The sequence below is a fragment of the Danio aesculapii genome, chromosome 4 (genome assembly GCF_903798145.1).
Source record: "Danio aesculapii chromosome 4, fDanAes4.1, whole genome shotgun sequence".
Classification (NCBI taxonomy): Eukaryota; Metazoa; Chordata; class Actinopteri; order Cypriniformes; family Danionidae; genus Danio; species Danio aesculapii.
In genome coordinates this window covers 14031680-14037679 of record NC_079438.1, presented here as the reverse complement: position 1 = coordinate 14037679, position 6000 = coordinate 14031680, and the positions used below count along the sequence as shown (strand labels likewise).

The following is a 6000-nucleotide window of genomic DNA, read 5'->3' as shown; positions in this document are numbered from 1 at the left end:
GTGAAACTAAAACATGTAGTAGTAATGGGTACTTTTTACTTAAAGGGCACCAATTTTACCCCTTTTCAAGATTTGAGATTCTCCAGAATGTGTCTGTAAAGTTTCAACTCAAAACACCCATCAGATTATTTATTATACATCTTAGAATGTTGAGATTATCTGCTTTAAACACTTAGTCTTAGTGGATTAAAAAGTTTTTTTATTGTCTTAAAAATGTTTAGAGTAAAGGTTTTGATCAACTCCAAATGCTGTATATATAAGCCATGACCAGGAATTTCGCAGATTTTTAGCCCATCATTAATTCTATTTATTTACTTGAGTAAATGTGTGTAAATCTAAATTTATTCATTAATTTTAGTCCCTTGAATTAACCGTCAACTTATCCAGCATGTTTTTACAGTCTATGGTTTTTACGCAACGGATGCCCTTCCAGCCACAACCTATCTCTGGGAAAAATCTAAATTTATTCAGTTTTTAAATTACAGTAATATTGACTAATATGAAAATGTTCATCTGATTTATGTACAATGCAGTTTGTAATGCAATATTTTCTTGTCTTTTAGTAGATATATTGTATGAGAGACTTGCTTTGTTTACCAAATAAAGTGAATCCAATTGGATTTGCATTTTAAACATTAAATACAAGTTAAAAAGATATAATTTTTTTATTTCACATATTAAGGTTTTAGTTATGATACTCCCAAAATAATTTAACAGAAATCCGCAGATTTTTACCAAAATTCTCTGCAGAAATAGCAAAAAACGTCCGCAGATTCCATCTGGCCCTAGCCATGACCTCAACAGTAAGTGGTAAAAAAAAGCTAAACAAAAAAGACTTTTAGTTTGGCGTGGTGTGACGTCATCAGGCGGCGCCGCTTCAGCGCTGTGATTCAACTGGAGAAAGGTTTGTTTTAAAACGTTTACAGATGTAAACCGATTTAATTAAAGGTTCAGGTTTTTTACAACGTAGTATTATTTTACTCCTACGTAAATATTGGCTATTGTTTGAATAAGTTACAGAAATCTGTGTAATAAGTGTTTTAATGGTACCTTTTGCCTGATTTCTTTTTGTTATTTACTCTCATATAAAGAAACTGTTGAAGCAAGTGTTGAAGAGAAGTTATTTTGTTTCTGTTCATTGTTTTATTTATTTTAAACAGGACATTTTTATTGTTTTGTTCATTTTAAACAGGATAAAGTGTCCAAACACAGAGAAAAACTCCTGCTAAAGCGACTGATCTCCACACTGTTATAAAGATGGCGTTTATTAAAGAGGAGAGTGAAGATGTGAAGATTGAAGAAACATTCACAGTCAAACATGAAGATCTGCAGGAACAAACAGGTTGATTTTCATTCTTAAAGACCAACTCAGTCATCTGATCCTCATTCAGATATATTTTAATAAGAATACTAAATTAAATCCATCTTGCAGCCCTGAGTGTGCTGCCTAGTTCTCCTAAATGAACATAAGCACTCATTGAAAGACAGGAATGAGTTTCTTTCGTTACTTGTTCTCATGTCTTTTGTCATTCTTTTATGTATTATTAGTCTCCCATTTCCCATCTCCTTAAGTTTATTGCTTTTCTTGTTTTCCTATAGTTTGTAAAGTGTCCTTGAGCACTGGTGCTATAAAAATAAATAAAAACAATAAATTAAAACAAGTTTAACTGAGCTGACGATATTTGACCTAAAGTATTCTCATAGAAGATATCTGCTATTACAGTGATAGTGTTGGCTTAGTGCTCTCCATTTGCATATGTCATATTGATCACAATCCCCTTTTTTTCATCAACTTCTTCATGTATTTAAACTATTAAAAGTAGTTGTTACTAGTTCTCACAGATAGTATCTGAATTAGAATTACATCATTATTATAATAAATAATTACCAGGGCTCTTGTGTTTAAAGAGGGTTTCCGTGAGTCATAAAATGTCGTAAAAATTTAGGCCTTAAAAATCGTCACTTCCTGATTAACTGGTGCCACATATCAACAGTAAAAACAGAATTTACTGCGGTAGAAGAAGCTGCGTCAATTTTTTCTTTATTTAATAAATGTACTAGCGCCTCAGAAGACAATGTTGACACAATGAACACGTGGGGGCGTTTGAAGCCATGAGACGTGGAGAACAGACTCTCTTAACACTCTGGAGGTCATTAATAATATACATTAAAACTAAAACAGTTAAAGCGATTTAGAATGACCAAAACAACATTTCCGATGTTCTGCAGTGCGCTCAGCCTGCTGGATTGTCTATTCACATTTTCATCCTCGTATGATCTCTTTTAACAAAACTTTTTTAATGCACATACTGTAATTTGTTCAGTAAAAGTGTTCCCAGTTTAGGCGCATCGATTCTATCGAATAAAAGTTTATCCTGCTCAGTTTTGCGCATTTTTTATGTGGATTTTTAAAAAGTTACAGTATGCATCATGATGTTTCCATCAATCGTTTTGAGCATTAAAATAGGTGGGTGGAAAGGTAAGGCTAAGGGGAGAAATACCGCTTTGTCTTTAAAAAAAAGGGAAGGAGACCGACAGAAACTCAGAGTTAAAGAATAAAACCTGCCCCTGACCAGGTTAGGTTCACAGTGTAAGTTACCACGGTAACTGACACTGAGTTAAAGTTACTTTCAGAAACAGGCTTGACTTACCCTGCTTTCTCCAGTTTGACAAACCTGCCATTTTGAAATGGAAAACCCAGAGTTTCTCTCATTTCAGGGTTAAAATACTCTGAGTTTTCACTTAACCTCCTTTCTGAAATGGACCCTGGTCACTGCTATGACATGATTGACAATTGTGGCTGTTTGTCATTGTACTCTGGTTATCCTGAGAGCTGATGCTGAGTATTCTTAGGACTTTTCACACTTCAAATTGTTAACCCTGGGTCATTCTAACCCTGTATATACAGAATCCTGGGTTATCTGTAATCATGTTTCACACTGCTCATGCTTTACCTGGGGTTAAAAAATAATCCTGGGTGTTCATTAACAGACGTTTCACATTTGCAAACCCCTGGTAAACATTATTATTTCTATATTAACGTTGTCACTGTCCCTGATTGGACAAACAGCAGGTCACCTTTTTAAATGGCATTTCTGCATCTTGTCGGGTATATAAAATGTCACCAAGTAGGTCTTCAGCTAAGCCTCAGGACATGCTCAAAGGCAAGAAAACAAATACAAAAGTACAAATGAATGAAAACGAGTAGCAAAGTATGTCATCTCGCCATCTCCTCATCACTCCAGTTTACAGCAAACGTGGCATTAAGCATTTGCACAAGTTTATTCATTCATTTTCTTTCAGCTTAGTCCCTTTATTAATCAGGGGTTACCACAGCGGAATAAACCACCAACTTATCCAGCATATGTTTTAAACGGCGGATGCCCTTCCAGCTGCAACCCAGTACTGGGAAACATTTGCATAAGTTATATACAATAATGCAAACTCACTAATATAAGGTAAATTATGCGCACTTGCTATGAACATGCAGGATTTGTCTCAATCGGGTCTTCCAAGCAAGTAAAATTGTTTAAATTTAGTGGAAGATACACATGAGGGAACACAACACGAGTAATCTAGAGCGAGTGCATTTGATCATTTGCATTTAAAGCCACAGGCACAAAAAGAGCTTGGTTTTCCTCTGACCCTCAAAATTAAATATTCTGCAAGGTATATGATCTGATTTGGAGCCAAAACCTCTTACATCTTGTAAAAAGGTTCATAATAGGAACCCTTTAAAGGGATAGTTGATGCAGAAATGAAAATAGCCTCACCATTTACTCTCCCGCGTGTGGTTTTAAACCTTTATGAGTTTCTTGATCAAAACTGCATAACACAGAGTAAATGGTACGGTCATTTTCATTTGTGGGTGAAACATCCATTTCATGCTTGTTCCTTTGGGCCTTCATACTAAAGTTCACTTATTTTTAAGACGTGGTGGTACTGAAAGAAGAGACTTATCAAATGGAGGAGAAACAGCAGTTTGAGAAACCCCAAGAAATAATGACTGGTGAAAAACCCACACTGACTAAAAAGACTTCATTAAGCAGAAGACCTCGGAAATCCAGTTCTGGGTGTTATTTTAGCTGTCAACAGTGTGGAAAGAGTTTCAGCCAAAAGCCAAAGCTTGATATTCACATGAGAGTTCACACTAAAGAGAAACCTTACACCTGCAAACAGTGTGGAAAGAGTTTTGGTTATACACAAAGCTTTAAAACCCACATGAGAATTCACACTGGAGAGAGGCCGTACACATGCCAACAGTGTGGACAAAGCTTCTATCATGCAGGAAACTTTGCAGCACACATGAGAATTCACACTGGGGAGAAGCCTTACTCTTGCCCTCAGTGTGGAAAGAGTTTTAAGCGAAACATCACCCTTAAAATCCACATGAGAACTCACAATGAAAAGAGAATTTTTATTTGCACAGTGTGGGAAAAGTTTTTCGCAAAAACAAGACCTTGAGATCTATATAAGGATCCACACTGGAGAGAAACCGTACAGTGTGGTAAAAGTTTCATTTGTAAAAATGCACTCTATTACCACATAAGTCACGCCGGAGAGAAGCCGTTTGCATGTGCTTAGTGTGGAAAGAGCTTCACAACCAAAGCTAGCTTCATAAATCACATGAGTGGTCACAATGGAACCCTAGTGTTCACATGTGATCTGTGTGGAAAGACTCTCACATGATCAGACTCCATTAAGCAACACATGAAGACTCACTCAGGAGAAGATCGTTTTAGATGCAGTGAGTGTGGAAAGGACTTTAAACATAAAAGAAGCCTCAGCGCTCACCTGAAGCTTCACAATGGAGAGCAGAGTGCTCAAAATTGAAGCTTTGTCTACACAAACATGGGTATATTCAACACGGCAGCTTTTTCATGTAGTTAGGCTGTTCATTGACATGAGGTTTATTTATAAACTACTTTCGAGAGGATCACATGCTTATGATTGTCCATGGCTGGTCCTGCATTAGTTAACACATGATTCACCAATCAGATGATTCCTAACTCACTATAAATAACCAGAGTTTCTTACCTCAGTTACCTTTGTCTTGAGAAATTCCCCTTCCACCCCTACTCCCCCTCCTTTCTAGATTGGGCAACATGGTGGCCCAGTCGTTAGCAATGTTGCCTCAAAGCAAGAATGTCACAGGTTAAAGTTTGCTGAACCGGTTGACATTTTGTGTGGAGTTTTCTCGTTCACTCCGTGCTTGTGTAGGTTTCCCCCAGGTTTCTCCCACAGTCAAAAAACATGTGACCTAAGTAAACTAAAGACAAGTTAACATCACTGCTGAGGAACTGCACTATTCGTTGTCTTCAATAGTCTTTTCCCCGTAAGTACTTTGGTCAGCTTATTTATTTTATGTATCTACACATTGGGGAGCCACCCTTGAATTGTTTAGCCAAATACAGCAAAATTTAACAATGTGTTTCAACTTGAACCGATAACTATATTTGTGCACATTGCACACTTGCTCAGCACTGAAAAGAAAATTAGAAGAATAGGGAGGAGAAAACGTTTGGGGAGATGCAGGGAACACTGTCCTACACCCCTAGATTGTGTTTCTGATCATTTACATTGTTTAATTGTCACTCCCATGAACAAACAGCCATTTGCCTCCAATTTGGGGCTTTTGTCTGCAATTTCACAAAACTTGCTGGCGAATGAAAGTCCAGCTAAACTCGTGCGGTGTGATTTGTGTCAGATTATGAGATTTTGACTTGATCAAATCTTGAAGTGTTGTGGGTAACAAATGAAGACTTTAGTTCCAAAACACTGCACATTTATTGTGATTGGCTAATTTGAGAAAAGAAACAAGTTTTCTTCATGAAGACGAAACTTTCTGTAGACAACTGGTTGCCTTTAAAGATACGCTCATGTGAAAACTCCCACATTACTACAAATAAATCAGTGTATGGGAAACGCAGTGTCACTATTGTGAATGAGAACATGAGTGATTTGTTAGCTTACATGCTAATTCCAGTACTCAACAGACTA

General features: G+C 36.8%; 1 pseudogene; it reads left to right on the top strand.

Moving 5' to 3' along the window:
• Positions 1–1132: 1132 nt before the first annotated feature.
• The window catches only part of LOC130222072 (gastrula zinc finger protein XlCGF57.1-like), a 44595-nt pseudogene continuing 39727 nt past the window's right edge, over positions 1133–6000 (top strand).